Source organism: Cyphomyrmex costatus, unplaced genomic scaffold (assembly GCF_001594065.2).
Source record: "Cyphomyrmex costatus isolate MS0001 unplaced genomic scaffold, Ccosl1.0 scaffold36, whole genome shotgun sequence".
Classification (NCBI taxonomy): Eukaryota; Metazoa; Arthropoda; class Insecta; order Hymenoptera; family Formicidae; genus Cyphomyrmex; species Cyphomyrmex costatus.
The window spans coordinates 3,177,103-3,201,624 of record NW_017277774.1 but is presented as its reverse complement, the minus strand read 5'-3'; the positions used below and the strand labels follow the sequence as shown (position 1 = coordinate 3,201,624).

The window sequence follows — 24,522 nt, the reverse complement described above, 5'->3', positions numbered from 1 at the left end:
CCTCGACATTTTTATATTAAAATTTTCATCATAAAATTATCTCAAAAATACGTCTTTAAAAAGAATATTATAAGAATAACATATGTATACATATAACATGTATATAATATATATATATAATATATATAGATTTATAAGAGATATTTAACATTACAAAATGCGTGATATTTGATTATTATATGATATTATTATATGATATAAAAAATTATTATTATATAATTTCAACAAAATTACCTTTTTAAAAAAAGGAAAAAAAGCACCAAGTGTACATATTCCCCTCACAAAAATCCGTTACATATATTATTACAGTATTTGAAATAAAGTATATATTATATATGTGGCCAGAAAATACAGAGTGATATTATCGGTTCCGCGGTACGGAACCTGTTAATATTGAATTACTTAATGTTAAAGCTCCTTCAATTTAACTTTGCTATATTAATACCTCTATTATTTTTAATTATTATGTACTTTACTAATGGAGACTACATATAGTCAAAATGTACATTTGCCTTTTTAAATTAATAAAGAATTTTTTAATTTAGAGATTTATTTGCTATTACTTTTATCATCTCTTTAATTTTTTATTATCTTAGCTTTAACTATTTATTATCATGACCGTCCTTTTTTATATTGTTTTTTTTTATATTGCAATACTAAGCCTTATTTAATTTATTTTATTCTGAATTATACTTAATGTTTACCTAGATCCACGGTAGTAGGAACGGGCAGTGTACTGGTCGTCGTTGGTTCCGTGGTAGGCGTTGGTATATCTGCCAAAATACGCAATGTACATTAATAACCTTTTCAATTCAATATAAATCTACCTCGAATAAAACTGTACTAACAGAGAAACGTACGCGCCGCGTTCATAAATTTTCTACATATAAAAATTAAATATCGCAAACGAGGAAATGAATCAATGTAAAAAATCGTTATAGACTATGTACAGTCCACGGGATTTACTGTTAAATAAAATAGGACAGAAGTGCATGGGACAATATCTCGCCGCGTGTTACGTTATTACATTCCTGCAGTGCAAATATTCGATTGAACGCGCTGATATTTGCAGATAAATTTTAAGCTGCTACTTTAATATCGTTCAATGCAAAATAATTAACGCTAATGGATAACGAAAACTTTAAACAATCACAATAATAAAGACCATTTTACTCTACGCTCTTTTCAAATATCTTATTTAAAAGCGAATAACAATCGCGTTAACGAAAAAAACATTTTCCCCCGTCTCCGTCTGGATAAAGTTAAGCAATTAAAACTAGCAGCACTCGCGAATGCTTCGTGGCTATTGTAGCAACTTTCGGCATGGATTGAAAGGCCGGTTTAAAATGCTAATGCGCATTAAATCGTCGACACAATCGAACGCTTATTTAAGCGGCTTAGCAGTAATCCGTCGATTCGGTGGTCGCGGTAAAGCACAAAGCTGGGAAGTTCAATCTGCGGGCGCGCCAAGGCGAAAACCTACAATTACTGATCGATAGATAGAAAGGGCTTCTTTTTGCAGCTAGCAATAGAGGGGATGAGAGCCAAAGGGGGAACGCAGATCGACGCGCTCGCGGTTATCGGTGATTCACCGGGCTTGCACAGTTTTCCTCCGGAAATACGGATTTACAGGGGGAGACAGACACGGCTGACTTTCATGGCGCGATGCTCCTTATCGCACGAGCAGGATGAGCTTGCCTTTGATACCGAATCAATGAAAAGTTTGAGAGAAAATGCTTTGGTGAACTGTCTATCCGCAGATGATGATTGATATCCGAGATTTCTCCGCTCGCGCTCGCTCGGAAAACCGTCCCAGCCATGCGGAAGCGTGCTGAAAGTGCACTTCCGGTCGACGCTTCGTTACGCGATCAAATCGTATTCGATTGCAGGAACAAATTTTTTTTTTCCTGCAATCATCTGATTTTGTTACGTAAACGATCACAAGAGGTTTATTTTATCAATTAAAATCACTATTATTAACAACATATTACATATTATTGCATAAAGCTATATTGTAAGTCAAATTACTTATTGTTTTATTTTTTATAGTTAGTTTTTAATATATTTTTGTAACACAAAAATTTTTGTCAAATATTATGTGATATTGTGGCTTTTTTAGTTGACTTTCTGACTGTGACATTCTTTAGCTGATATTATGCAGTCAAAACATCCTTAAAATCTCGTTTCCTCCGACTTATGCATTACGGCGAGTGTCGTTATCACACTGCTTCGCGGACACTGTCGCACACGTGCGTCGACGATAAAACACGTCGACTTTGATGCTTCCCCCGCGACTTCTCCATTCTGCACACCGTATGCATCCGGTCGAACGTTTTTCCTCTCCGTTCTCTCGTCGTTTCCGGAAAGATTCGAGTTATCGGCGGGAGTCGCGATTGACACTCACTTTTCAAACCCCTCGACTTAAGCCATTTCGCGATATATCTCGCTCGTTGTCTTCATAAAAGAACCATCGCGTTTTATCGCGTCGTCTGATTCGCTCCTAGTCGGATACTTAATTTCTCATCCGCTGGATAGGTTCTTCATCGCGCGACTAACGATTTCTGATAACGCGTCAGGGCCCGGGGGTCGCGAAGAAACGAAAGAAAGTGCGACGACCGCTCGACCGATAAGCGACGACCGCTTGACAAATGTTCGAAAACCGGCGCGAATCGATATTGGCTCTCTCCGCGGTCGAGATATACGTTCACGATAAATCATATATCACGTTAATATAATATTACTGCCGTAACTTGGTTGAATCACCTTTTGATCGCCCTCGCGCAAATTATGCGATCAATTTGATAACATAATACGATCGCACGTGGGTTGACATGATCGTCAAATCTTTCGCAGAATGCAGATAATTCTGATCGGTTGAATGCAGTCTATAAGATCTCGAGAAAAGTGGGCGGAAGAAGTAACGAGCAAATTAATCATGCGTATAAATAAAAATACACTGAGAGAAAATGTTTAGCTTTAAACTATATATAACTATAACAAGAGAGATTTCCTACACAAACCAAATAAATTCATTAAAAAAAGATCTGGTTAAAAAATCTGAGTTAGCCTTCAAATTGTTTTCTATTAAATAACGTCACATCATAAATAATTTTGTTTTAGCAAGAATCAAATATAAAACAAGAAATGTAAAAGTTCATCAAACAACTGTAAAGATATTCTTGTAAAAAGCAAACTGAAAATTTTTGTAAATAAAAAAATTAAAAATATATTATAAGTAATATACTTCTTAGTTTACGTTTATCATTATTAATGTTATAATGAAAGGTAAACGTAAAGTATTATATGACAAATATAAAAAATTTTCGTTAGAACCATATAAATCTAGAAGTTTTTCACTTTATTTTTTTTTTAAATAGATCCTCAAAATATTAATTAAAACTTTGTTCTTATACCTATTATATGTCCGGAGAAAAATTATCATATTTATATAAAGAACGATTTAAAGATGAGAAATTTTTTGTTTTCCGAAAATTTAACTTTTTAGACTTGTGTTAAATTTATGCAAAAAACTTTTTAATTCCATGATAAAATAATTATGGTTAGAAGGTCCATTTTTACAGTTATTACTGACATAATGTTAGTAAAATGAAAAAATAGGTGATTGGTACTGAAGTGACTATTAATCATACTTAAATTATGAAAATTGCAACCAACAGCAATTAATAATCTCTTCAGTGAAAAAATCTCGATTTCAATCATCGTCCGCGGGTAGAAATTTTACTGGAACATTTTTCTTCAAACTTTTCATTTTTTCTTTCAGTGTAATAACGCGCGGATTGAAATATACAATTCATCAAAATGTTTGAAGAATAAATATTATCGACTGGTTGAATCGTAACCGTTAAAACACGCTCGAGAATGATAATTTATACGTCGGACGTATTGAGTGGCAAGTTTTAATTTGGATTAAAACGGACAGAATCGTTCGTTAATTTGCAAATCTATGCAAATGACGACTGTAATGCGAACAAAAATATGAACGCGTTTCAGATTCGCCATTATACGATGTCCTCCATTGACTAAATAAGAGTTTTAAATGACAGAAATACTCACGATAGAGCTTGATACTGCCGTCCGTTTCGCCGAGAGAGTTCTTAGATATGCATTTGTAACTGCCGTAATCGGACATTGCGACTGAGCGTATCATGAGCTTCATGTGCACTTTGTACACATTGTCCGAGAAGGATGGCTCGTATTTCTCCCCTGCAATTTGACAAACATCGTAGGTACACTGGATATATTCAACCACTCACTAAAAGCCTAACTGACACAACACAGATTGTTCTAGCAATATTGCAACAACATTGCAACATTTTAGCAATATTAGTAACATTGTAAACGTTGCAGCAATATTGCCGTAAGTTTTGTGTAATCGAATGTGATTGATTCTTACCTTCAAATCCAACCAAAGTTGGAAACTTTATCTTAAAAAAAAGTACCATGTTAGTTTCTAATCCCGAATCTAATCAATCACATTCGACTGCTCATGACTGAAAAAAAATCTATAGTATTTAATAGTTACCAAATATTGAGTGAAATAATTTCAATCTTTATGTTCGACTAAAGTAACTAACTTCTAATTATTATCTTATCTCCTTCTTTTTCTAATTATTACTACTGCTATATTTAATAATATTTACTAGATGATTACATTAGTATGGCAAACAAAATACATTTGATAGCTATATTACCAGACTTATTTTTCAGTAGACCCTCGTTTACTTGTAAAATTAACATACAATATATTTTTTCCCGCGCAAAAGAGAAGTGTTAAACGGGCAAAATGTTGCAGAGTTTCAGATTGCAAACTTGACTGCGGGAGCTTAATAAATATCAAGCGAGATAAAAGATGCTCCGCGCCTTCTTTGTTCGCGCTAGAATTATGGAATTAGTTTTAATCTACGGTGAAAGCTGGTTCCGTTGAAACTGGAACACGTTGAAACCGTTCTACACGGAGAAATCTGGGGCTGATGCGACGGGGATATATCGCTCATGCATACACACTGTACTTAGCCCGCAAGCCGGGCGTCAGTTCTACATCCAACATGGTGCGGTATCTACATCGCCGCAAGACATTGCTTCATTAAAATATGACTCGTCATTTTAGGCAAGCTCGTTTAAAGCTTAATTACATTACCCGCGCTATCACAGTTACGTATTGCATCCGCGTGCGTGCGTCGACGCGCAAATTATTAATTTTTAGAGCGTGCAGATGTTATAGAAGCGCGATTATGCTCGATTCAGCTGACGATACGCTGCTCGCATTCGCATTATCATCGTTTATATCGTTATTATACCGATGATGCGTATTATCGTAGAAAATTGAAAGTAGCGAACATGCGCATGTTTTCGATCCGTCGTTCAGCCGGATGGAATATAATATAACGATATTCCAAAATGTATTTGCCGATATCCCGTGCTTCCGGTACGCCTTCACGGTCCACCGTGCTTCGTGCTCTGTCAACCAGAAAAACTAGCATTAGGGTTTCTCGCGTGGGTGCACGCTGCCCTCCGCTCCATATTCGCGCGTCAGTTTGGCCCAATACGTTGCGTCCGTTTAAATTGTTCCAAACGCTTTGTTTCTCATCTCGTTATTTGTGTTTTTTGTAAATCGACTCAGTTCAAAGATAAATTAATTTTTTTTAATTTCAAAAAACATATACGTTTATATATATGTACGTAATATATTGATAATGAAAGAAAAAGTTATTGCAATTACAATATAATTTACATTTAATTGTGCATTATAAATTATACATAATTTTCAGTACTAGCTATATTTTTTTAATAGAATTATAAGTATAATTATTATTACTGATATTATATTAGGTATAGTTAGTAAAAGCAATAATAATCACAAGCAATTTCCTCTCAATGTTCATTTCACGCCTTATATATTAAAAGAATACAATACATCGAATAATATACCTTATTTTACAGCATTTTTTGGTAATTAATAATTGTATATATATTTTTTGTATTTATGTATATCAGTAACGTTTAAGCAATTATTTGATAACCTACTTATTAAATTTATGAAGTATATATGTCTACACGAACCAAATTATATTTTCCATTTCTAAGAATGGAATTGCATCTCTTCAAAAAGAGCACTGAGAAAGGACCGACTAAAAACGATATGGTAGCTGAACACGCCAAATACTCATTATTTGTGAAAGGAAAAGTAAGGTGAAACTGGAGAATTATGAGGGATCACATAACTAATCCGAGGTACAATAATTATAATTGTAAAGGAGTCTACTGAAACTTTGTGCGGTTCTTTAATTAAATCTTAATTATTCCCGCATTTCTGAGAATGTACCATCCATGTTAAAGAAATTTTCCGTCTAAGCATGGAATTATAGTATAAGGATACAAGAGCAACCGTAAAATAACCGACCAATAGTACTTGGTAAGTTGCAGAATGGCATTAACGTTTCGATTCTTCTCGGTGGATGAAAAGTGGCGCGGCAAAAGCCGAGGCGGGTCGGGGCGGGACACGCGAACGCGAAAAGAAGTTTTGATTAACAATTCGAGGTGGTGGCGCATTCGAGAGAGAGTGAAATCTATAGGTGTAATGACCCGCGGCAAGGTAGAAGCGAAGTATTTTCCCAGCCGGGGGAGGAAAACTTACGTCTTTCCGAGATAGAGAAAGAGAAATGTGTGGAGAAAAGGATGAGGATCGAGGAGAACGCGCCAGGAGCCGCGTCAGGCAGGCCAGCAGGTGGAATAAGGACGGCGGAAGGGTAGAATGCATTTATGTAGTGGCACCATTCGAGCCCCACAAGCGGAAGAAAAACTTTCGGCCGGCTTTGAGTTTGAAAAGCAGATGAAAAAGTTTAACGACGTTGAACTACGGTGCCGAGCATTACCCACGGGGGCGGCGCGGCGGTGCTGGCTCGGAAGGGGGACAGGAAGGGGCCCACGAATGGATTTTGCTGAGGATAAAACTGCTTTTAAACCCCAAAAGTCGACGGTGGGACCGATATTTTGTGTTACTCGTATCTCCACACGTCGTCGTCGGCGCGCGGGACCGCCAACATATGTGGGCATGAATCACGCTGACTTGGAAACTCAAACTGCCGACGTAATTTCCATCTGCGGCGATCGCTCACGCTTAATTTCGCCTAGCGCCGTCGTTTCCGCGATCACGTGTCCGTGTCATCGATCACGCGATACTTCACGGACTTTTACGAAAGCAATTCAGCTTTTACGTTTGATGCATATGAAACTATAAAAAAAAGAGACAATTTCATTGTAAAATAACTTCAATATCGAATCAATAAAATAAACGAATTTAAAAAAAGATTTGTTTAACAAACATAAGCTATTTTATTGGAAATAGAATTCATTATTCTTTCAGGCGTAAATTAACGCGGGGATGTATGAAAACATGCGCGCTTTGTTAGGATAAAAATGAATTAATAAGGAAAAAAACAGTTTAAAAAATTTTTTTAATTTGAAACTTTGCAAAAAGAGATACATATATGTAATCATATAAAAAAACATTTCTGTTTCAATTAATTCTAAGAGTGAAAACATCCCTTCAAAGACAGTCTAACACACACTTCATATGTCTATTAATACTTCAAAAATTAAAAGAAAAAAATATCAAAAAACATTAAATACAAAAATATAATTGCCAAAAATCTAGTTTTCTATTATATTTTCTCCTACAAAAATATAATAAGGTATTCAAAAATATTTTTTTAAATTATTTTGGATATTAAAAATTAATTTCTTAAATTAAAGTAAGGATAAAAAGACATTTAAAAATAGATTTTTTAAATTCTTATCAAATTGTATAGAGTAATGTAACCATAAAAATCCATAAACTTTTGTATTAAATATTTTTTTATGTCATATAGTTTCTGAATTATTAACAAAAATATAAAAAATTACATTTTTTTAACAGAGTATTTTCGCTCTTAAAGAACTATTTATCAACCAAAACAGAAAAGATTTTTAGAAGTGTTTTAATTGCCGATTCTTCCTTGCAAGTCAATCAAATCTAGTCACAGTACAACTGGTATAATAACACGTAAAATTCGCTCATATTTGCACATACGTAAGATTTATTCACAAAAATACAATGCAAATCTTCCGTTAAGAGTTTCTTATTAAAATTCTACAATGCGAAAAGGATATTCTTTTGTCAAGGTTTTTAATTTTAATTCATTAACTGTCCAAAATGTAATTAACGTTGAAAATGAAATCTCTCTCTCTCTCTCTCTCTCTCTCTCTCTCTCTCTCTCTCCGGAAGAGAAATTATACTCGGAACTGTCGCGTGGCGAGACAAGTCGCGAGAATGCGTTCCTTTAAAAGCAGAACGGACGCACACAGTTCGGCCACGAACATAAAAAAAATGCAAAGCCCCTGTAATGAGTTTAACGCCGACGGTTCTAATTTGATGTACACAAACCCGGCGTCGGCGAACGAGAAACGTTAAATATCGCGTAATTGCCAACCGTCGGGAACTCTATGCCGAAAATGAATCGGTGTGTCGACGCACGCGTAACACGTGTTTATCCACTGACAGATTATGTTTTCCAAATGCACTGATTTACGGCGTAATCCTATTGTCAACGATACTAGCGATCCTGAATTCTCCATCACCCTCCAAATATCTTTCGAACAGCTTTAAATTTATAACAATAATTTTGGTTGTTTCATTCTCTAAAATATGCCGCACTGGCAACGGTGGCAACATAATCCTCTTTAATGAGAAACCAAATCATTCTTTAATTATTATGACATATTATGTATAATATATATATATATATTCACATACATATTTTTTAAGTGATTAAATCTGTAAAAGTAGCCATAAATATCTTTTGATAAAAATAATATTTAATATTTTTTAGTATTTTTTTGTAAAAAGTTTTATAAAAAAATGTATTCTATAAAAATTAAAAATATTTTATATTATTTTTCATTTTATTATAAAACAATGAGTAAAATAATGAAATTGTGTTATAAATTATAATGCACAATTTTTTATATTAGATCATATATTGTAAAGTTAGGATATACTTTGAGGAAAAAAGTATTTAATACTTATAAGGCTTCAGTTATAAAAAAATTTTGTAAAACATATATTCTTTAGAACATTTTATAATATAATTTTTCATTACATTATAAAAGAATAAGTAAAATAATGAAGACGTGTCAAAATACATACAAGTGTGAGTTTATTTCACATTTTTAATTAATGATCGCCAACTGTCAATAAATAATATATTGAATCTTTCGTTTCTTTATAATATATAATATATAAATAAATATATATATATATATATATTTATATATTATAAATATTAGACTTCCAGGTCTTTCATATATCTCCGAATTGCCATGCTATGAACGATATTATGAGACGGCTATTTCCATCACACGATTCCATCTATATAGCAGCATAATAGAATTGTACTTTCCGTCGCTTTACGAGTTGCCTTCTCACGAGAACGGTATCTATACGTAAGCGTTTCTGTCGATTGAACTGCGTGACTGGAAATGCTCGACGAAACTTAGAATTTTCGAAGTCCCGTATAGGAAAATTCATGAATTTCTCGGCGCCGGATATTCCCGCAAAGCTTTATAAGCGTGTGACGTTCTACTGGCAAGGAAAAAAGGATTTTTTTTCAACAACATCAGTAAAACTTTTGCGCTCTGTCGGAAATTTGAATGCTCCAGTCCGAATTCGCACGTGGCACATTGTAATCCCAAATCGCGATTTTCCCATAATCGCAACACGCTTTTCCCCGACGTACTCACCCCCTCCAATGTGAATCGCGTTTTACAGTCAAACGCGAACTGGAGGTCAGTTCGTTTCAAATTGCATTAAAATTCACCCGCACATGTTTTTACCTCCAAACAAAAGTATGTAGATATACGTATGTATCGTTATCGCATCGTTTAACAGAGAGATATCTGCGTAACGCGTAATAGCCCTATTGCCAACTTTTTTCACAAAAAAAAAAAAAAAGAGAAATCGCAAAGCGAATAACAATTTCCTCGCCAAGCGAATATTTGAATCGATTTGGGAATCGGGTCCAGTGTATGCTATTCACCACGTGCCACGTTACCGATGAATGGCCGATTCGATGCGAAAATCGGTGCACGCAGATGACGGTCGGGGCCCACCGCGTCGTTGCGCGCAGCCCAATATCTGATCGTGCGTGAGTCACGCGCGCTGAATTCGCATTAGCGACCAACGCGTATCCGCGGAAATGTTAAATCGTAAAGCATGTCGTAACCGTTACGGCGAAACACCGGGGGGTATATGCGGTTGACGCCGGGAATATAATGCGAGATAACTTGACAGTTAACCCATTCGTAATTCGTGTGCTTTCCATCCGGGTGTGGGACCGGCAGATAAGCCGCGAAGCAATCGCCTTTGATTTTACGAGATTTTTGTTCCACTTTGTTTGAAAGTCAAATGTTGAACCACGCAAAAATACCGATACAATATTTTCGAGTGTTTTTTAAAAGGCCATCTACACAATAAGAATTAAGCGGTGTCTGCAATAAGATTTTAAGATGTAAAATTCAAGTTCAAATTTTAAGTCGCAAGAGAAAATGACCAATCACAGTAAAATGTGAAGAGAATAATCGATTATGATTGATCAATTTCTCAAGTTTATGACTTACTGTACAATCTTACTCCCATTGTAGAGCTTATATGGTAAGATTGCACAGTGCTTCGCGATGTCTGAGCAAACTTTCCCGCAATATTAAATTGCAGCTAATGTTGACACAATAAATTAAAGTATCTAAAAGTCCCAATGATTAAATTAATAAAAGGATATGATCAGTTCTACATTACACGATGCTCATTCTCTACAAGCATCATAGTATCATATTGCAGTATGTACATACCGCAAAAAATTTTTTCACGCTGAATACCGTTGACAGAAATTTACGTAACATGGGATTTTAAATAAATTCAAGTGAAATAGGCCAAAAATCATCCTAATTTATCCTTAAAATTCTGATGTGCTATGTAAATTCTGATGGCATCGTGTTCAGCGCGAAAAAATCTTTGAAATATGTACTGTACAAAGAGAAAAATACTGTTTGAAGAGAAAAAATATTTTTGTTGAATGCGTAATTATGTAAAAAGTTAAAAATTTGAGCTTAATGTAAATAAGTCGTACGCGATCATTAACTAAAATTCATTTAAAAGTTCTTAATTTGTATTTTTAAATGCCGTGAACTTTATTTAAAAACAAGTTTTTGTTTTTCTGTAAAAAGTGTTAAAAATATTAGTTAAAAACACTATTTCATCTTATTTTACTCAAAATCAAGTCTAATTCTGTCAACGACATCATGTTCAGTGCGAGCAAAAATAAGATTGAAATGAACAATTTTGATACAAAATATTTAATTCCTTCTTTTTAATCTGCATTTCTTGCAATTATTGACAAATATCTTAATTAATTACAAATATGTATGTTGTTGACTCTTCAATCACTGCATATTCAATTATTGGAAAAATTTACTTCGTATAATTAAATAATTATAAAATGTGAATTGTGTGTATATTCAATAAAATGTAATCGTTGAAGCTTAACGCGGTCTCTCGAGGAATGTAGTTAGTGCGAACTTTGTGCACATTGTCGCGTTTAACGTTCGGTAGCATTTATCGTGCATTGTCACTCCACAGTAAAAAGTGACATTCCCATAAGTCACCAGCCATCGTTGTTAACGTGGTTTATTCAGGGCCAGATTCCGTAGCAGATAAGCGGAAACCATTCAGCCGCGACGGGGTGCGCGCGGCCGTGCCATTTCACCTCGGAAAACCAGCCTGTGAAATAAAAATCTCGGAGCTGGGCAAACAAAGATTAATCTCCACCGGCGTCGCGAATGGAAATCGCACCGGTTTCCGGGCCATCGATCACCGGTAGCAAAACGCCGTCGTTCGCCCGGTGTCGTACCGCAGGTGTGCCGGCAGAAGCGATCCAAAATTAACCTAATTAGCTGCGCGATTAGCAGCTGCAGACACGGCTACGGCGACGGCGACGGCACGGACGCCGTCGACGTCGCCCGTTCTTACCCTCGTCTCCCGCACATTCACGTTGCGGAATCCCAGTGGCGGCGACGGTAGCGAAGCCGGTCGAGCCGCGTGCACTAATGGATTCGAAGGGGATGCATTACTCCATACGCATGCTATCTCGGCGCGGCGTCGTGTCTAATTATCCAAAATAATTATGCGCACATGTGCGGGCCGCTTTTCGGTAACGCACCGACGTACTCGACGCGTCGCGTTCACCGTCAGGTTCGATTTGCCACATCTCGTCTAGGTGGTTTGCGTATTTGCGGCTGCCGCAAATATCACTTCCTGCATTAGACAAGACCGTTGATTGTGTAGCGCTTGATGTTCTATGTATACAAATTAATTGTCATGTCGGGAAAACGCATACTAAGAAAAAAGTGTTTGTAATTATAAATTTAATAAGAAAATAATTATAATTAGGTATGTAGAACTACAATCTTTTTTGGTATATCGAACTAAAATAAATAAAATTGTTATTTCTAATATTGTAGTTGTAATAATTATACGGAAAGAACGGTTTTGTTAAAAGAGTATCTAAAAATTCAGATAAATATAAATCTAAAAATAATTTTATGGAAATATCAAAATAATTATGTAGGACACTTAAACATAATAAGTAATACTGCAAAAAGCTTTGATATTCTAGTAATTAGCTTATGTTTTCTACATAATTATTTTTGGATCTGTATCTATCTAAATTGTTAGATATTTCAATAAAACCATTTTTCTGCATATAAAAGTGGAATTCTTAACCGTAATTATTTTATCATGCAATTATAGTAATAAAAATACCACTTTTCTTTCAGTACGATTAATTGTTGTTGTCTTCTGAATAATACTCAGAACTATAGCGCTTTGTTCCTCATAAGATTGATTATAACGCGATGGTAACGTGTATTTTTTTCTGAAACATATACAGCGTGATACGTGCTTTAGGAAACAAAATTCAGTTTGCTACTAGTAAATAGGTTTGTCAGGAGGCGATCCATTCGGTAGCGGCCTTTAATTTCTGGTGTACCGACATAAATGGATTCGATGAGCAAACCAGAGCCGTGGCCATGCGTTGTCGGCCAGTAAAGCATAGTTAAGTATGTCGGCGGAACGGAGTTCGATTACCATTCATTAAATTATGGCATGAGCGCGCATGCAGCTCGCGCGAAAGTGGCGACCTATACACTCGTTGCTATTGTTGCTGCCATTGCAATTATTGCTGATGTTGGAAGAATTAGCGTTGTTATTGAACGAATTAATGTCGTCATTGCTGGCGGGCGCTCTCTAATTATTGTTATCGCTGTAATAATTCCTATCGATTCTGATCTCTTTTCCATTTCACATAACATTCAAATTTTTCTATGTTTACCTTGGAAATTTTTCTATGTTTTTAATACACTTTGCTCGTTCATGTTATTTGCAACGTCGCAAAATTTTTTCATAAGTTATACAAATTCAATTTATTTATACACACAAAATTTAAATTTACGCAAATTTGCACACATATACACACGCCGATACAAACTATCTTAAAACTAAAAAAAAAATACTGATTTATATATATATTGAATCAGAATCTACGAGGACTATTATGTAATCCATAAGTTAACGACTGTAACACTACAATTACGATCGTTAAGAATTACAGAATAGGCCACTATGTCTTTAATAAATAATGTATTATAATATTTACAAAACGTACCGTTTGCTATAATGACGTTGTTCTCTCGCGTCCAATAATTGATGGACTTAGGAAACGCTTCGGAGTGGCATTCTAACGTCATTTGCTGGCCTTCTTGTGCTCCCACTAATTGGTTCTGGATCCAAATCATTGGAGTAACTATTAACATAAAAACGTTAATATATATATTATAATAACACTTAATTGAATAATACTTAATAAATTATATAATACACTTTTGAAGTAGCTACTTACAATGTACAACGAGCATTATTCTCTTGCTGACTGTTGGCGGTACGCCGTTAGACGCGATGCAAAGGTACGCTCCCATCTGCAATCTGTTCACTTTCGTGATATTGAAAACCGGTCCATCAATGCTGGCAACTACGACAAACGGGATAAGCCATTAAATCATGAAATGGATTCAGCCTTTATTAATAACGCCAATTAATATAAAATAGTACTAGAGTAAAACTTTACTACACTGAAAGAAAAGTATTCGATAGTTCTGACTGCATGATAAAGTAATTACTGTTACAAACTTCATTTTTATAGATATTAGTATTAATATTAGTATCAATAATTAATATATTGAATTAAAACAAAAGTTTATAGGGTTACTTTATTGGTACCATATTTCAATGTTAAAAAAATTTTACAATTATATCATTTAAAGAAATAAAATTTCAGCTTTAAGAATCTGTTTTTTTGTAACTAAAACAATAGATATTTGATATTGTAGATTTAGTGTAGAGTAAAAGATAATCATATTGACAATGTTGTGTGGAAAATCAAGAATATGTTACAATTACAAAATAATTAAATATTAAGATCTTCTAAACTCCTCTCTTACAATCTATATATTTTATTTGTTCCATTCGAAAACACAGTTGGAGCCTAAATCGTGTTGAGCGACATGGAATACAAATTCAGCACATCAGCAAGAAATTTTCATCAGTCCTGTGCAAAAAATTCTGCAATCGGGATTCGAATTAATACACGTCGAGTATGTTGCTTCGCAGCATTGCGTAACCGATACTAATCACCGAGCTATCGTTTTTACCGCATGGTCTAATCTCCGTTAACATTACACACCATTCGCAAAACCTATCTTGCACCCTGCGCGAAACATTTGTCGAGATGCTTTTTGCTAATGTACATCTTACTCAGTTGCGAATATTATGAATGTGCTCGGTGCTGCCAAATAACTCTCGGCTCGAGCATTGCTCTCTTTAGATATCGTGAAATGTATATATTTGCCGTACAAACATAATTAAAATTATGTACACAGATAGAACGATTTTTCTGAAGTATTTAAAAATTTAACTAGATACAGATCTGAAATTAATTTTGTTGAATTCAAAGTAATTATGTTGGACACCTAAACAAGATGAATAATATCATAAAGTTTTGTGTAGCAAGCAACTTGAACATCTTACATAATTATTCTAACAAAAGTTTTGTATAACAACTAACTTGAGCATCTTACATAATTATTCTAACAATTGTTGTTGATTCAACAAAATTATTTTCAGAACTGTATTTACACAGTAAAAAAGATTTTGAATTTATATCAAAATTTTTCAATCTGGTCTTTATTAAAATCTTTGTGTTGAATTTTTACATATCCGGGTTTTAACTTAAAACGTAATATATTATAATTATGTTATTTGAATATTTATTGTGTTAAATCGATATTCAGCATTTAATAATTTCTGCATTAATATTGTATTAGTATTTTTTGAAACGTAAATTCTAAGGTGAAAATGAATAAAATACGTATTAATTTAACGTTCTACAAATAACTTTATGTACGGTGAAAAATGTTTCTATCTGCTTACAAATTATGTTAGTGCTGCATTTTTGTGCTAATTTTTATATAACATTTGTATTATTTTCCGAAATATATCTAACTTATATTAAATTAACACAAAAATTCGAGTGATCCATTTGGAACATCCAAAATGTGTAAAATTTAACACAAATTCTCCATCTGAGTAATTAAATTTTTAGATACTTTAGTAAAACAATTCTTTCCAGATAAGCTTTAAAGTACGATCGGCTTTTATCTACAATTATAATCCATTGCTGAATTTAACAACGCTGCTATAATCTCGAAATAAATTCAATTTAATGAAAAACCTTTTTTTTTTACTTAAACGCGCGCGAATACCGCATACCAATGAATTTATCATTCTTTTTTTGAAAAGGAGGGAAAGACCGTTCGAGAAAATGCGCAGCTGGGCTTTGTTAATTAAACATACCGTACTTTTTATTCACGATAGTCAGAATGTTCTTGCTTTCAGTGAAAAACCGTGACATTGTGGGAACCAGAAGGATTCGTAAGCTGCGAAGTTAACGGATGTAGATTAGAGTCGAGCATGTGAGGAACAAAACGTCTGCCATAAAATTTAGAACTTAAGGCATCCCACTGCTGGGAGACGTCGCGTCGTGCCCTCCTCGTTGCGACTCGTCCGCTTGCATTTCTTAAGTTTTAAGGCATAAGCCGAATACGGCTTCTCTCCGCTATGGATGCAGCTACTTGTACTGAACATCCGGGGCTTAGAACTCGCTTGTTATTCTTAACTTTCATATTCCTACACTCCCGTGTCTGTGTGGCTCACGAAATGTGCCCAGATAAACCGTCGCACTAAATTTGCAAAAAGTTGCACATCTGTTCCAAACGATTCGTTCTATACTGAAAGAAAAGTGTTCGGTATTTGTGACTACAATTGCATGATAAAATTATAGTTAGAAAAAAAACTCCATTTTTATGGTCGTTGCTACAGTAATGTTAGTAATAATATAATTTTATTTATTATCTCAATCAAGTCACCATAGTTTTATTGTGATATTACTGTGACTTTTTTTTGCTATTGAAGATATGGTATCGAAAAAGACTATAAATTACAATTATTAATAAGTTATAAATTACTGTTAGTACTATAAAATATATATCACGAATATCAAAACCGACTATGAATTATATAGTCATCACTATAAAGTTACAAATACCAAACATTTTTCTCTCAGATGCGTGCACAGCATCTATGATACTGAAAATCAGAAAATTCATTTCCAGGGTAAAATATACATTTATTTTGCGACGTAAGATCAAAAAGCTTTTGAAGAGATATTTTCAGAGGAAAATGAATTTTCGAGTCGTTGAAGAACGACTTTGTCGGCTTCGCCGTTTAATCTCTGTGCAAGGCGATTTATGTTATTGAAACGCCTGCTGACTCGGCCTGAAATCACCTGCATACGAGATAAGCTGTAAAGCAGCGGTCGGGCCGCCGCGCGCTGTGCGGGCTCTTTAGTTAATTAGTTGCGAGCGCCGATTTATACGACGCGACGTCGTCGCGACAAAAAAAAAAGCACAGAGAGAAAAAAAGAGCCGATAATGCCAATTACGTTTAAATAGATTTTACGTTTGCCTTCCTCGTGTACCAGATTTTGAAATTAAGCTAACGTGGCTTTTTCGATTAATGAAGTAATTAAAACGATCGCAATTTACTATTAGCCGAATATTTCGCGATCTCCAGTACATGCGCCGCTTTAGTTGCGGAATTACACCGGAAGATATAAATTGTCACCTTCGACAACATGAAATCGATTATACAGTCATTATGTATGAATGGATTGTATCTAGGTAATTAATAATAATTCAAGAGAATAGTCTCTATTTATGAACTCGCTATAATGAATGCATATGCGGATTAAATTTGTAATAATTCACGACATAGTGATGAGCCGTTCTAACACAATTCTGAACAGCCGCATGTTTTCTCGTGACAATTTCCGCTTCTCGAGTTACTAATATTTATTAGGAACTCGGTACACAGAAAGAGCGGTTTTGCTGATGTTTCTAATTTAACAAATACAGACCTGAAAATAATTTTATTAAACTATTAAAATAATTATGTAAAATACACGCTCAAACTGGTTGCTAGAGTGTCAAAACTTTTTACTTTAATTGCATTGTTCATCATTTAAGTTTTCTACGTAATTATTTTGATAGTCTAACGATATTATTTTCAGATCTGTATCCATCTAAATTTTTAGATACTTTGAAAATCATTCTTTTCGTGTATATAAATTATATAAAGATGTGCATGTGCAACCAGATACTTGAAAACAGCTTTAGCCAAGTTCGGGAAAAGCTGGCAAAGTACAGACTGAAAAGTATCTTACAGCGATCGACGAGCACAAAGGTTTCCGAAACTTCGCACTAGCCCGCAACCGGTGAAACTTTATTTCTCCTGGTATTTGCGGACAGTTTCCGGCAAATAGGTTTGCCGGTTTATTTGGGATTTTGTTCACGCATACATACAAGCGAGAACAGAACGTCTGTGATGGAGAGAGAATGCGTGCGGGGACGACGAAAGGAGTGTATGGGCGTTTACTCATGAACGAAAAAAGTGGTTGCTGGCAGAATAGAAAGCGCTCGTGGATTCAAAAAGGATGGCAGAATACGAGAAGTTGGGACACGCGTCGAGAGAAGGGTGGATTTTGTCGTGACTGTTCGCGATTGCCTGAGAAAAAGACTAGAAAAAAAAAAGGAGAGACTTTCGACGGTAGAAAAAAAGAGGGAAATCGTGGTAATCGCGAGGTAGAGACTGCAGGAAGGAAAAGTACGCGGGAAAGGAAGGGAAAAGGAAGAATTCGTTAATTAAAGTATGGAGCAGCAGTAACAGTAGCTGAACGTTAAAAAAAGTCGAGCACGCGAGCAAGGAGTGGAGGAAAGGACAAAGATAGAAAAGAGAAAATAGAAATAAGAAAAGTTGCGCAAAGAAGGAGTCATATTTGTGAATTAAAGAGGAGCAGGTCCGCGTTAGAAGTACCTTTGAAAAGTCGAGAGAGAATGTCGACCATTCTTTAAGGAATAAAAATGAGAAGAGGTGGAAACGTTCAAGCATAGAGTAAAGATTGAAATGGAAATAAACCTGGAGAACGATGAAGAAGTTCAAGAGGGAGTTTTCATGGTCGCAAAAGAAACCGAACATGTTTGTAAGTTAAACAAGAAGACCAAAGAAACTTGCGAAAGAAAAACTTACTACTTATTGACTAAAAAATCGAGAAAGTTAAAGAAGAGAAAAATTGCATGCAAATGAAAAGATTATCACGATACTGCGGACGAGCATGAATCTAAAGAACGAGTGCCGTAAAAATAAATATATCAATCAGACGAATAGATATATATATACATATATCAGTTCTTTTATTACAAATTTTTATGTTGAATTTATAACATATCTGAATGTTAATCTAACATAATATAACTGCAATTTAAATATTTGATACTAAATTAACAACTAACATTTCTTAGTGTTAAAATAACACAATTTTTATGAATAAGTGAACAATTAATATATATATGATAATATTTTTTTAACATAAATTCCAGAATAAATGAATAAAATGTATTAATTCAACATACCATAAATATTAATTTTACTAAAGAAATATGCTCATAATTTGCTTACAAATATAATATCAGTGTTACATTCTTTATGTTCTTTTATATTATACTCGTACATACAGAGTATCTCAAGATTTAACAGACAAACTCTGATAGTATATTTTCCATAAGTAGAAATAAAAAAAAATATATTATTTAAAATTTGGCTCTAAAAATGTTGTATTGCAAAGTTATAAATATATAATAAAACGAAATATTTTGATGGCATTTTGATCGAACATCGGTATTTTGATAATTACCATGTCACGATGAAAATCTAACACTTATTCTTTTCGAGCGTAACTATTGTTTCAGAACGGAATAAATATCATATTGACGCATCGAAATAATATAGATTCATTTTAAGATAATAAATATGTGAATATATGAGATAAACACCGTTCGCGGGACCTTTTCGTATGTAGTGTATGTACATACTATGAAATATACATATACATACATTATTATATTCTACACAATAGAAATTCCGTTGTTTCTTATTTCACATTCTGTTTCAATATTTATAACTTTTGATAAAGAATTTCTAGCCAAACTTCATAAAACATTTTTTTTTTTTATTTCTATTTATAGATTATATTTTCGCAATTCGGTAAATCCTGAGACACTTTGTAAATTTGTGTAATATTTGTGTTACTTTCTAACATATGTTATTTATATCGTGTTAAAAAATTTGAGTAAAAATTTGGAACTCGTAAAATGTGTTAAATTTAACACAAACTTTCTAACTGTGTATATTATAAACTTTGATAATAAATATGTCATATTGGAAATGATATAATCGTAATCGAAGGCATAATAAATTTCTACAGTAGGACATTTGAAACGGTTGGCAGATGATATTAAATGAAGCACACGAATAAACTGCACGCGTAGTGAAATAAATGTTTTCGTTGTCAGCAAAACGGCATTATGCAAAACGACGGTTCAATAAATTTTGAGGAACAATAGGAATGATAAATAGATATTGTATCCACGTCAAGCAAATCATTATATGAGTAGCGGTGTATTTAAACAGCATTAACACGATCCGAATACAGAATGAAAAATTAAGAGACGATCATATACAAATCGCTTAATCATAAGAGCAACGTGAATAATAAATAACTGTTATTAATGGATAATTCAATGATTATAAATAATGAGACTAATTTTTACTTAAAAAAAAAAAACCATAATGATTATAAGAGCCATTTTCTTTTATTTATCGTATTTCTCCAGAGAAAGAGAGAGAGAGAATTAGAATAGTAAATAAAATATACTCGTTCATATATAATATTAATAAATTAATAAAATCAATTTCATCATTTTACCACTTTCCTAGTGTATATTAAAATTTCTCGTGTTAAATTTAAAGTAAGGAGAGATTAATATTAGTAACGAAAGCTCTAAATAAACTGAATGTTAGTTAAAAATAAATGACGTTGTTAAAACAGGCATTTTTTCATCTCTGCAAAGAACAAGGTCAAACTGTAAAAAAAGTGTCGGAGTAAAAGAATCATCGTCCGTCCTTATAAATTATCGTGGGCTCTCCGCGTAGGGACAGGTGCATAAAATGCACACAAAGGAGAGCAAATATTTAACGGAACTGCATGGAGAGGCGGGACGGCTCAATAAGTTTGAAAGACAAAAGGGTGATAAATTGTTATTGTACCCGTAGAATAAAGTCACCGTTGTACGAACAGGTGCGAACGAGGACGCCCGATTCTCCTTGGCGTTATTGTGCGAGACGCATAAGAGCTGAAACGCATATTTCACTTTGACGTCACCGACACGGTCGCATCGGCAGATCCGAATGCAATTGCATCACGCAACGTAGTCGGCTGAATAAAGTCCGAGAGGCGGAATGATAAATCGTCGTCGTCCTCACGTTGAGTGAATCTGGTGTTTCAGTTTGTGCGCGCACGAACGCTGGGCGCTTTTTCTACAGCGATTTTCAAGATGAGCGATGCAAATAAAATAAGTACGTCGATGTCGGATGGTCGAGCATTTTCGCCATCTGACGTGCTTCACGTGCGACAATTATGGAAAATAGTCTGTCGCGCGTACACCAAGGAATTCGACAAATTGCAAGCAATTGAACGGTTAGCTAGTTATTGTTACAAAAAATTACTATATTTTAATTTAATATAAGTTGAATCTCTGCTAAAAGAAAAAAAAATAATATAATTACGTGAAGTAAAGAACGATGCATGTATAGTATGTATATATGTATGTATATAATTTTTTTTTAAATAAAAACTATTTTATTTAAAAGAAAATCAACATAATAATTTATAAATTATTAAAATAAAAATTATAAATTATTTCAAAAATTATATAAATGACAATTTTATTTTAATTTAATAATAGTATTTTTATAATGTCTATTTTATTACAATTTTTGTAAAATATATGTAACTTATTTAATAAAATTACACTCTTTATTGTATACTATTAAATTTATCCAATACTTTACAAAAAAATATGTAAAATATCTGACAAAATTGCAATAAATGTTTTATTCTACCTAAAAGAAAAATAAAATTTGTTAAAAACCTTTATAAAAAATAAAACTTTTTTACTGAAGCTATCTTTTCGAACAAAATAATTTTTATGCCACAAAAATGGTACTTGATCATATTATTTAAAAAAATTAATTAATTACATACACTTAACTATATACATAACTATTTTATATATATACAAACACATTCACACAAACATACGTATATAAATAGAATTTTTTTATGTATAAGACACTTGTATAAGTAGTTTACCTTCCTGATTGTTTCCAAGATTAATCAACTCGCCGTCTTCCCGCCTCCAGGTAATATTTGGCGTTGGTGACCCTGTTGCTTCACAACGCAGTGTAACGTTACTGCCCTCTCTCACCACCATATCTGTACTCGTAGGATAATCCAAAATATCCGGTGGAACTGTCGGATGAAAATTTTGAGCTGTTACATACATTTCGGGCGATTCACGTATTGTGCTGTTTTATAAAAATAATGCAAGAATGGGAAAAACCTCGGAATCATAAAAAAAAATATAAAAATGATACGTGAGAGCGCAATGTTAAAAAAGAAAGAGAGAAAAAAATCAACGACGAGAAATTCTGGAACGCCAACTTCCATTTCGCGAAATACCGCGAAGCAATTTTCGATACGCTATCGTTTGGCAGTTTAAAGGCACTACAATGTATATGTATATATATATATATATAGCGTATACGGCCTCAAAAGCGATGCCACGGGCCAAGCCCAAAAGCGAACTTGATTTTGCCAGTCGTCCGTGTCCTACTACAGTCAAGCTCATCCTTCGAAACAAAGGTAAAATTTTGCAAAAACGAAGATTCTCTCTTTCTCTCATTGTAACGTAAATTCCCCGAATTTCTATCATGATAATAATTCGACACATGGGACACAATGGACGAACCTACAACCTCCAAATAACCAATCTGACTCTTCATCGGGTCAGTGTTTATCTGACACATGTAGTTCCCTCGATCGCTCTCGCGGACATCACGTATATGTAGCAGCCACGTTTTGTGCTCGCTGTGCGTAACGCCGATTCTGTGATTCTTCGTTATCACGTGATTGGCTATCGTCAGGATGGTTTGCGTGTCCACCCGCAGCCATGCCACCTGAAACAGAAAGCCGGTACGCCGCTTCAATCGTCTGGAACCCATCCATCACTCCAGCCTTTTGTTTTCCCGACCGGTGACCGGTGTCATGTGACACCGCGAAAATGCGTGTAATCCGTTACGCTACGGGGCAATTAGAACTTTCTGACGCTGGAAATCTTTCATGCTGTAAAAATTGATTCGCGTTTTATTATCATCGTACAAATTTGACTTCTCATTCCCCTCTTCTGTGAACGCAGAGCTCTTCGAGTCTCTCACGACTCTTAATTACAATGATAATATATGTGTGGTAGTTATTATGAAAAGACAAGGATTAAAATAAAAAAATAAATAAATATAAAGTAATTAATAAATAAATATAATTGCTAAATATTAAAAATTTAGAAACAAGGATTAAATTTGCGAAAACTTGATCAATCTAACAATGAGATATAATACATTGGGGAAGACAAGTAAAATTATATATTGACTCAATAAAAGATATAGGTCAAGTAATGTGGTAACATGGAAATTGACTATCCTATCCACAAACCAACATAGTTGGACATTGTTGCCATTCAAATGTTTCTGCATAGCCGGTTATTGTGAGGCATACTACAATCGGTAAATGCGGCTTTGTTGGCATTGAATTGCAGACCCAACAGGCTTAGGAGCTATCTATTGATGGATGTCGTAATGACTTTAATGACAAAGAGTCATTGGATCCTCAAATCCGACGAGTTTCCATCGGATGAGTCCTACCATCGAGTACTTTGTCGATCTACAATTGCACGTGCATTTTGTATGAAGCTAGAATTGCTGTATGTATACAAAGACGATTCAGTGCGTTGTCTATTCCTTTATTTAGATAACAATGTCTGATTCCGTTTCAAAGATGATATACATATATATATTATATATATATATATATATATATATATATATATGTCGCATATCTCCTCATAATACTTCCTAATAAGATATATACGTAATAACACAAAATTGCTTAAAAATTGAAATCACTTATCAAATACTCTCTGTTATAATATCTACTGACCTGCAAGGAGTCTAAATAACTAATATAAAACGGACTGAATTTTTAAAAGCTTTTCCCCGCTTATCCTAGCTTTTACCATGAAAAATTGGATCTCCTAATAATACCATTGAAGACATAACTTAACGTTCAATATGACCTCACTCACTTGTTCATAAAATTTTATATCGGCAGAGTTCTATAACAATCATATACATATATGTCAACGTCGTTGATGAAAGCATAGTTTTCCTATAATCCATTCTATTCATAGTACATTCGTTAGAAAAAAAAGACGTCAAGTCAAACGAATTGAATTGCAAATATTCTAAAATATTGGAACTATTCGATATTTATTACAAATATCAATTTTCAATCTACAAATTTAATAATTTGAAAAAAAATTTTATCGTGTTTTCGCATAGTCAGATTTGATTGCTACAAAATATCAAATAGTGGCCCATCAGCGAAGTATTAATTGCATCGTGATCGAAATAATAAAAAATATTAGAGTATCAGACGTGTATGTATGTGTGTGTTAACTGAGAGTAACAATTTTACAAGCTATGTCACATCTAAATTGACTATGTCATGTACCTACATTCTAATCAATAAATGTTGTAGTCGATAATGTACATAATTTATATGCTTCAAAAGA

The 24,522-nt window shown here is 33.9% G+C and overlaps 1 pseudogene; it reads right to left on the bottom strand.

The window, feature by feature from the left end:
• Positions 1-22,901, bottom strand: part of LOC108776443 (lachesin-like) — a 27,729-nt pseudogene extending 4,828 nt beyond the window's left edge.
• Between the last annotated feature and the right edge of the window lie 1,621 nt (positions 22,902-24,522).